Source organism: Pinus tabuliformis, chromosome 2_1 (assembly GCF_031772625.1).
Source record: "Pinus tabuliformis cultivar Carrire ecotype Pingquan chromosome 2_1, CPIR1, whole genome shotgun sequence".
In the NCBI taxonomy this organism is placed as follows: Eukaryota; Viridiplantae; Streptophyta; class Pinopsida; order Pinales; family Pinaceae; genus Pinus; species Pinus tabuliformis.
In genome coordinates, this window is record NC_142299.1 from 145,138,913 (window position 1) to 145,150,473 (window position 11,561).

Here is an 11,561-nt window from a genome sequence, read left to right on the forward strand (position 1 = left end):
TATACAAACAAAGTTAAAACATAAAGAGAGAGCCCTCTCTGGTCATAGGTAGGCTAGACCCTGTGACCCAAAGATTGGTTAGTGGTTACCTCGGCAGTATTCCCTTGGGAGTCAAAGGGAACAACCTGAGTGATAACAGGAGCCACACTTCACTTTCTAAATATGATGAGGGCCAATGCAGTTGAGCTACAAGCATGCATCCAAAGTCAGATCTGGAACTATGAGGACCTACCACAACTCATCACTAGCATACAGGCTTCCCATGCATGAGTATTCAAGAGCATGGAGGTTGTGGTGCACACACATGTGATCCCATCACTTAGTACTCTCACCTAGGCGAAGACCGAGAAGCAGGTCCGACAAGAGCTTGACTCATACTTCGACGAGTTAATGTGCATTGCCACCAGCCTAGACTTGCCTATCAGTGTAGACATCATGCACAAGTATGTTGTTAGTTCGGCCACATTGAAGACAATGATGTGCATGCTTTCAGATGAGTTGGACAGAGGAGCTTGAGCAGTGTACCCAAATGCTATGGAGGAAAGGTTCAGGTTTCAGATGGATGTCATAGTGGAACACACAGACTCTATGAAAGACTACCAATCTTGGCATCAATATGTTATTGTTGATTAGCATGAGGATTTCGAGCAGTTGGACTTCTAGAATGATGTCTAGTTTTTCTTGTTCAAGCCATTGTTTACATGGGTACATGTGAATTGTAATGTTGATTCATGTCAAGTGTAAGTCAAGTGTCAAGAGTGGATGTAACAGTCATAGAGTAGGTGAAGAGTCATGAGGGTAGTTGAACAGTCACAAAGGGGAATGTCTAGGGTCACCCCACCCTTTTATTTAAATAGTCCCTCATAACTCATTGTAGAGGCTTTTGGTTAGCCAAGCTTCTGATAAGACTATCTTGGAAAGATCTTGGACTGTATTGTAACGCACCTTGGCTTATCCACTACATGAAGCTAGTTCATCTCTTTGGAGGAGCAGTCAGATGTGGTTGTAATGTTCCACTATTGGGGCTAGTAGATTTATATGGATGTATTGTATGATTGTGACTTAAATTTCTTTATATAATAAGAGGCAACACATTTTCATGCATATGTTTTTATTGTAGTTGGACTGCTCCGATTGCCTTAATGATATATGTTGTTTAACTTACATGCCTATGTATGAATTGATTTGTATGAAATTATATGAACCTTGTGGTTCATGTGTTGTATATGTTGTTAATGTTTTCATTGTCCATGTTGACTGCTCTACCAGATATCAGAAAAACCTTTCAAATGAACCTTTTTTCAACAATTGTTGCACTCGTCTCGTACTGATCCGTGAGTGTTGTACATGTTATCTTACCTTGTATGATGTGACTTCCGCATCTGAGTGGACTTCTCCACCGGAAGCTGTGCATTTCATTTTGTGTTGTGTGTTCCTAACCAAGTTGGGACTAATCCCTTTCAACCTGGACCTCATCTTCACCTTCTTCTCCCTTTGAAGTGTTAGAACCTCTCATACACTTTCCTTGACTCACTGCATCAGTCACACGCTTGCTACTAACAGAGTTATCTTACTTGCCTCTATGTGACATCACAGTGAAGGAATTATCTTACAACTCACTGCTAAGATTCCTACACCAAATGGTTTGAGGTCTAATTGGGACTTCTTACCGAGGAGATCCCCTTGACATGTTGGTGGGTCCAGCACCGTCAACACAAAAATAAAACTTAGGGTTAAATCATTATGTTAAATGAGTACATGTTGATGTGTAAAATTTTAGAACACTCTGTCTAAAATAGATCTACATACTTTTTATATGGATTTATTAATGCTCTAGAATAGATGAAATAAATTTTCAGACCAAGGAGGAGAACTTTAGGTCAAATCCTATAAATCACTCTAGTAGACTATAAGTGAAAATCATTTCGTTTAAGGTCAAAGGAATGGATTTTTGGGTCTTTGACATGAAGGAACATTTTCCTGGACATTATCACTACATTCCACGGGTTGATAACTTTCTAGTAGTGACGTGTTTTTGTCAAATTAAGCTGATATTTGAACATTATTCCCTAATAAGGTAAGATTCTAATTATATTCAACAAACCATCCCTATTGAAATAACTCTAGTTCACCATGATCCACCAAGTCTGGTTAGTATCCTATGAGAATCCATTAAATATTTCTACAAGAATCGAAACATTAATAAAAAATTCCTAACCTTAATGGTTAAGAAAGGGTGTTAAAACTCTAATAAAAAAGGTGAAACAGGTTCAACTACTATTGTAACAACTTGATGTTCTATAAAAAAGTAGTATCCAAGAGGAGTAGAGAGATAATGGATAAAAGGAACTTTGTACAACATTGTAGTAGAACATAGTGTTTCCTAAACCCACATCAAGTTGGATGCACTCTTTATTTTTCTACATATTCTATAAAAATTGAAAAGAAATACATGGTGCGTCATTAGACATTTTTTGTTGGGATTTCCTAAATTGGATTTCCCAGGATGAATGTTATGTTTTAGTATGTGTCTTATTATTGTTGATATATAGTTATGTCATAATAGTTAAAGAATCTATATTTCATGTTATTATCATTTTGTTAGATTAGTGCAAATATGAAAAGGAATAACTCCACAAACAAGAATAGGCTCATTGTTATAGCAATAGTTTAAGGTATATTATTGGGGAGGTGACCATTAATGAAATATCAAAGATGGTTGATAGATATTAGTATTAGAACAATTTTATTTGGAAATTTATTTGTTTTGGTGGATTATATGCTTACCCAAATAAAAAATTATATGTCCAAGATAAATATGCACCTTGTGGATCTAGAGATCAACATAGGAATGGTTAAGAAGCAATAGAAACCCTTAGATATGAACAATGAGTATCGTGAAAGACCCATTGGATAAGGGGAGATAATATTTGTAAGGTTAGAATCTTAGATAGGCATTATCTCCAAGGATACTGCCTTATTCTTAACAAGTATTCAAAACAAATTGACTCCTTTTGGGAGGAACTAGACCATCATAAGAACAAGAATGTTGTGAGAAGCCAAGGGAAGACAATAAAGAATCAAAATTTGAAAAGGGGAACTCTAATAATCAATCTTTTCAACATCTATTCAAGTAGAATAGAATCTCTAAACCAAGCCCTATGAAGTTATGGGTAAGATTGAATCATAGGTTACAATTGTTACAAGTGTATTTTATTGTGCACAAATTATGACAGAAGTCGAAAATAGATTTTTCCAAATTCATGATAAAAGGTCATGCCCAAACTTGGTAGGAAATTTATATTGAATCCCTCATCCTATGGGGGAAACTACCACTAGCTAAGTTGAAGGTATTCATAGACCTCGCCAAGTTCCTATTTTACCTTGACGGGTATGAAGAAAACAAGTGGATTCCATGATACGAATAGTAACAAAGGCGAGGATAGAGTGTACAAGATTACACTATAGAGTTATAGAAGCAATCCATTTAGTTGGGAATACATTCCAAGAGCCTATATATGATCATAAATTAACTAGTTAGTTTCAATGATAGTCACATAAGAAGGAAAGTTTTTTTTCAAAGATCGAGACGATAATGAGGGCTACTTGCAAAGCCTATACATTGAATCTAATGACAAAAAGGAAAAAAATAACTGGTTATAGTTAAATAGATTAACATGGAGATTAAAATAGAGGTAAAACAATAAGAAATGGAAGTGGAAAACAAGAAAAATGTTACCACTACACATGTATGCAAGTAGCCTAACAACCAATATAACTACTGTAGCATTGATTATTGCACTAAAAAAAAATGTGTGATCTTTCATCTCATGTTGAACATCAATAATGGTAAAAGTAATCTAAGAAGAATAATTTTTTAGAAGTGGATGTAGATAGAGAGGTAGACATAAGCTCAAATGTGGAAGATAAAATTGCTTGCATAATAATGTAGAAGATGATGAACTTGAGTGGTCTCCATCATGAGAGGACACTTAAAGATGATACGATTTTTCCATATCAATATTCATATCAAGAAGGATAATGTGGATACTATGTTTGATTTCATTCATTGGCCAACCCCATTCAAAAGGACCCAATAAGTAAGATTGGTTTATAAACGAGTCATCAAGTATACATTCATACCCTTTGGAGTGTGTAAGAATGTACAACTCAATGTTACTCATCAATGCAAACTTAGATAGTTCTATTAGTATAAATTCTATTGATGAAGTGTATTAAGTCAATGCATTTCCCCTAAATCCTTGAAACGTAGTTTTTAGTAGACACAATAAGTCTAAGAGGTATATTGTTGAAAAAGTGTAGCAAGAAAGATCAATTTGACTTTAGCCTTAGACAAATTGAGTAAATAGAATTTCCACATCAACAGAAAAACTTGGAGGGAGTTAAGTAATGTGACATGGATCTTGTCACTCAATTAACTCAGTAATTTGAGTTAGAGGGCTTGGAGTTTAGTTATGCACGTGTGATTCCTAAATTCTAGAAATCCATTTCAGTTATATTCAATTGTGTTCAGTTAACTGACCTCTAACTATTGTTGGATTTATTTGAAGGTGAGTGGTGTAGTGGGAGGACAATATAACTCAAAGATTTGTTAGATAAGTAATCAATCAACCCAAAATAGCTAGTGCATACAAGGAATTAAATTTTCTTAGATGAAGTGGAGATGACAAGGTAGTGTAACAAGAGTTTTATACTAGATTGAGTGTATAGGTGTTACATGCAGTCAATGACCAATCCTTTGGAATTGCATAATCAATTTGGAATTGCACAATCAATTTGGAGAAAATTCCTAAATAATAGGGGTTAATTTATTTAGGAACCACACAAGGAAATAAAAGGCTAATGGAGGCATAAAGAGGTTAAGTGTTGGCCAGGGTCCTTTAACAGTAGAGAGAACAATTATTCTCTTGCAGGTTAAGCTCAGAGTGTGAGCTAGAAATTGTAATAGGTTCTCTATTAATCTGATTAATGAAACAAGCTTGAGGGGTTTTTCCCAGTTGGGTTCCCCTAGAAATCACTATGTATTTATGTTTTTTCTTATTGCATGCCTATGCATATTGTTCTAGATTGTGTTTTTCATTCCGCGGATTAGGAGAGTAGAATCGTGTCTCTTGTTTTCAGGTTAATTTCTTCACGATATCAGAGTTGGATTCAAATTATAACAAGAATTTCGAGATTTTTCCTCAACAATTTCAAATTTATAGCTTTAGTGTAACAATTTTTCTTCAGATTCAGGAGAATGGCCTTCAATGGATTGAGATTAGGAAAACTCCCCAATAACCTCAACTCTGACGATGGTTGGAAAATAAGTGATAATTGGATTCCTACACTAACTGGGGATGCTACTGTCTCCTAGGTACTCTAGACCCCTTCATCTCTTAATGGTAGAACTATCCCTAAAATCATTAAATTAATATGTCAAAAAGTTCTTTTTAACCCAAATTGACCTAATCAAGAACTAAAAAGAAATCGGAAACCTTTCAATTAGTAATAAATATAAAACTTAATTGGTTAGATTATAAAATTAGAAGTTTTAACTGCAACAATGAAAACATTAATGTTAATACAAAATAAATTTAACATTAATAATTCAACGAACTAATCAATACTAAAACTATTGGTTAATAAATTTATAACATTATAGCATGTAAAACATTATAACATTATAGATCATCATAATAATATTAATTAATATCAAAATATTAATTAATAAAAAGAAATATAATAAACATTCAGTTAAGTAATAGATAGAATATCTAATTAGGTTATATTATAAAATTAGTTGTTTTAATTTGAAAACATTAATGTTAAGACAAAATAAATTTAACATTAATAATTCAAAGAACTAATCAATACTAAAACTATTGGTTAATAAATTTATAACATTATAGCATGTAAAACATTATAACATTGTAGATCATCATAATAATATTAATTAATATCAAAATATTAATTAATAAAAAGAAATATAATAAACATTCAATTAAGTAATATATAGAATACCTAATTAGGTTATATTATAAAATTAGTTGTTTTAATTTGAAAACATTAATGTTAAAACAAAATAAATTTAACACTAATAATTCAACAATAAAAATAAATAAATAAATAAAAAATTTAGCATTAAATAATAAACTAATAATCAACATAGATATAAAACATACAAATATCAAATAAACCAATAATCATTAATTAAAAAAAAAAAGATATATATATATATCTATATCTATATATATATATATATATATATATATATATATATATATATAGAGAGAGAGAGAGAGAGAGAGAGAGAGAGAGAGAGAGAGAGAGATTTAATAATAACATTTAATCAATTAAACCAAATTTATTTCTGAACATTATCAAACATGTCAGCTCCATTCATCACCATCCCATCCCTCTCCTATATTTATTACCCCATTATAATCTGACTTTTTCACACATCTGATCCTTCTGATCCTGATGATGAACCACAGAGGTTGGTTCGAAATGTCGATACAATAAAATCATGAATGCGATTAATCTGGAAGACAAAACCACACAAACTGTAGAAATCCTAACAAAAGACAGAGATAAAGGCCCAAACCTTCGAACTTCTTCTTCTTCTCCTTCTTCATATTTCTCCAACTTTTATCTTAAGGAGATTAAACTTCATTGAGTGAGTCTCCAAATGAGGTCAAGTCCCTTCTTATTTATAGGCTTGTGAGGAGTACGAATTTATATCTTTCGGCTGACTTAATATTTGCACCATGATGAGGTCTTGGAGGGTCTTTTGACTCTATTTTGACTCAAGTAATTTTTCTTTACAATATGTAACATGCCCAACTAGGTATTCAATACATGACAATGACTCAATTAACTTTATGACAAACCTAGAATCACTTAATGGGCTCTTTACCTAAAATTAAAGCTCCCTTGAGCATGAAACCCATGCCTCAAGAATAACAATAATACATTTATTTTTATCTTTTCATTAAATACATAAAATCATGATTACATGTGTCATTATGAAGACCATGAACCTAGTTACATATTTCAACACTCCTTAACTTGGGAGGTATTCATAATCTATACAAGGTGCTTGAACATTCTCAATCTGAAGATTTCTCATAAGAAGATTCAGATTGGTAACCCATTTGTTTAGCATCATGTCATCCAACATTGTCACATAGAAAGGCCTTGACTAACATCTCTATCTCTCCACAAGATCAAAGCATATTGTTGATGAAAACAATGATTTATAGACACCATCAACATTGTCTCTGAAGGAACATACTCCACCAAGGTGTTCACAGGGTATGTCCTTTTAGGACTATTCTTATCTTGGATTCCCAATCCTCAAATAATATCCGTCCTCTACGACTACTCTTATCTTGGATGCCCTACCACATCCTCAAAGATTATCGGATGTTAGATGCTTACCCAATCCTCCATTTTTTCTTCCCAGAGTGAAGACAAGAATGATGTGTCTATCTCTCCCTCTGATCTAGGGAGGATATACCCATTCATATAAATGAATGTACTCATTCCTATAAAAGGAATGTACCCAAGCTCCCTCTTATCCAGGGACTTGTCCAAGCTTCCTCTTAAATAGGGGCTTGCTTCTAATCTCCCTCTTAACTACGGACTTGTTTCCACCAACAAATTTCTTCTTTAGTGGATATCATGGGACTTATAGATGCTTGTTCAGCTCCTCGTTTTGATGTCATTAATTTCATATTCATTATTATGGAGCCTATATCTTGTAGGGCATTGGCCATCCATCACTTTTGTTTACAAATAAGTCAGTCATGTAATCCTTCTCTTTATCGGAAAGTGATATTTTTGTCCACATATGGCTTTCATTCATACAAATCTCTCTTCCACGTCATGTTTCCTTTAGGATATTCCATCCCACCACATGAGTGTTAGTTGTTGGTGACATATACAACTCTTTTGCAGTAGCCCTGCATTAACCCATCTAGATGTTTTTCAAAAATAATAAATGAGCATCAGATAAAAATTACCTTTTCTGATGGCCTTTCATCAAGACATCTACTTTCTAGAGACAACAACATCTTTCATATTCATAACACATATCCAAGACTTTCAATGTCAAGGGTATTTTTCTTTTTAGATTTTATCAAGGTCTTCATGCATTTCCCATGGATATTTCATATCAGATTCATCGGATGTTCTTTCTTTGTGACCATAATTGTATCTTTCATGATCTCTTGTTTCTTTTTTTACACATTGCACATCAGGAACATCCATTCACAGTTCCTTTGTCTTTTTAAACCACCTCATATTCCATATGAGTATATGTTATGTTTATTTAATCTTATCAATATGTGAACCATGATTTCATGCGTTTTTCCAACAAAAGAAATCCTTTTTTTTCGATTATGATCATGAGGTATAGAATTCATCCATGTTATCTAAAACTATATGATGACATGACTCAATCAAATACATGCATACATGCCTCATTTCTTTTTTTGGTCATCTAGACATCAACATCTTCCTTTATTGAAAGTGTTTCAACCATCTTGACCTGCTGCATTTCTTTGTCATCATACCATCATCCCATGACCCCCATATAAGATGGAATTCTCGGCAAGACAATTTCTTCTTCCAAGGGAGGTGAACCTTCTAATAAAGATTCCAACAGAGGATCTTTATTATCCTCATATTGCAAATTCTCCTTCCTAATGATGATGATACATGATGAGCTCTTTCTATGCTACATGACTTTCCTTTTCCCATAAGTACTACTTATGCTTTCAATGAGGTTACCAAGAGCTACTTCCTTTCTATGATGACTACTACAATCATGTAGACTTCTACATCAACTATCCTTTCAATCTTTTCTAATGAGATCTTGTTTTAACGATATGCTTCTAATATGATGCCACCTTCTGTTAATATACATCTAATCATAATGATTCTCATCTTGACTGCTATGGTGGAGGTATTTTCACCTCCTACTTCTCCTTGCTATGCATTGGAGGAACACTAATAATGAAGATCTATCTCTTTGGATTTATTCTCATCAGGTTCTTCTACATTTTCAGTGATATGATCATCATTTATTTATTTCCTGTTGTTGTCCTTCTTGAATTTCAAACAATCCCTCTTGTGATGCCCATATTCCTGATAGTCACAACATTGGAACCTTCCTCTTCTTATGGCATCAAATGCTTGAATTTGTTCTCTTGGTCCCACATTGCTCGTTTCTTTTAACCAAATTTCTTTACACATTGACCAGAGTTCACAGAATGAGGTGGCTACCTTATTTAAAAGAACTCTTGATACGAAGTTGCCCCATTCATCAGGTAGTGCAATGAGTAACATGGTGGTCATTTATTTATCATACATGACTTCCCCTAACTCTTGCAGTTGGTCTCATATTTATATCACCCTCATGAAGTATGAGGCTATTCCTTATTTCTTTGGTATGTTCATATTGTCTATATATTTTCCTTTTCATGTATTTTTCGAGAGCATGAGATCCTTCTTTTGGTGGTTAGACAATTAAACCCTTAACATGATCAACGACTTCGTTTTCTATGAGAGTCAAATCTATCCTTTTCTTTCATGCAAGAAAATTTAATGACCCAACCAATTTGTCGATTTCCTTGCAAAATGAAGTCATCTTGATAGATTCAAATATAGATATAAAGATACTTACTTGTCAAGTGAAGATACTCCTAGATGATGAAATCTTCAGCTTGATGCCTTCTTGATTTTGATGATAATGTAAATAATAGAATATGTCTTCTTTGTGAAGGTAACCTCCTTTAAAAGCTACCATTGGCTCATAGGGAGATCACATTGATTCCTTGAGGATGACAATGTTTTTTCCTGCTTTTCTTCCTTCAATTCAATACTAGTAAAACTTGTTTCACAACCTCAAATTTTCAACCCTTCTTCACAATTTTTTCTTGTTGTTCGAGGTCCGTGATTTTATATTTTTCTACAGTAACCCTAGTTCATATGTGTGGCTAGAATATTAAAAAATTTTCATCCTTTCTACTTCTCTTGACTTGACTTCCTTTTCTTGTTATTTTGGCTTGCAAAGGAGAACTTTCTTGGCACAAGACTTTACCCTTGATGGTGGCTGAAATTTGATACGTATTGTTGTAGAAGGATGTGCTAATAGTTCACACGTGTGGATAATATATCCTGGAAAATAGACCCAAAAGTACTTTGTTCTTCCTTCCTTGTGACAATGATTGTAGAATGTGTCAGTTTCCCAAGAAGGTTTCAAGTGTGGAACCCTTTCTTGGATGAGCTGGGGTTTTGAGGTCTTCTTTGTTTTCTCTTCTTGATGATTGATGCTCTTGATGTTTCCAATATTATCTCTTCATACTTCATCCCTTGAGTATCCTTCTTTGTGTTTCCCTTCCTTGATGTAGTCACCTTAGATTTGGTACCATGTTCAGAAATCTAGGGCAACTAGATTAGGTTATTTATCTTGCTTTGATAGCTACTTGTGATGTATTTTTACTTTAATTGATTAACTTATTATTTCATTTATCATTACTAGTTTTCTCTATCATCAAAAAACTACCAAATAATAAATAAAAACGAGACAATAGGACATAATATGTAGGCAATCATCCAGGGCCAAAACCTCTCTAGCTAAGAGCAAAACCCATCAAAATCCTTCTCTTCTTATATAACTTCAATTGAAGAATTCAGACCTATGGCCCTTGACCAAGACCCTCCAAGACCAAGTCAAAATTTTCCTTCTTGAACAGCTTCCAGCAACAAACTTCAACCTTCCAACAGCTTTGGCCCTAGCAATACATTCTGCCACTTCAACCTTGATGCAGATTCAATAGGTTCGACCTAGAAACTTCACATCTTTGACCCTAGCAATACATTCTGCCACTTCAACCTTGATGCAAATTCAATAGGTTCGACCTAGAAACTTCACATCTTTGACCTAGAAGAATCTTTAGAACTTTGACCTTGCAGCTTCACAAATTTGACCTTGTAGCTCAACAACTTCGACATTGTATCATTGATGAAGCTTCACAACTTCGATGCAACTTCAGAATTTCATCTTGCGTAGTAACTGTAGAAACCCTAATGAGAGAGAGATAGAGAGAGAAAGAGAGAGAGGCCCAAAACTTCAAGCTTTTTCTTCTTCTCCTTCTTCATATTTTTCTAGATTTTACCTTGAGCATATCGAACTTGGTTGAGTAAGTCACAAAATGAGGTCAAGCTCCTTATTATTTATAGCCTTGTAAGGAGTACGAATTGCTCTCTTTAGGCCGACTTGTCCCTTCATGTAGGACAACTTTATCTTTGAACCATGAAGAGGTCTTGGAGATTCTTTTGAATCTATTTTAACTCAAATAAATTTTCTTTACAATATGTAACATGCCCAAATGGATCTTCAATACATGACAATGAATCAATTGACTTTATGACAAACTCGAAGCACTCAATCGGTGCTTGACCTAAAAATAAATTTCCCTTGGGCATGAAACCCATGCCTCAATAATAACCATAATAAACTTATTTTTCTATTTTCATTAAATACATAAAGT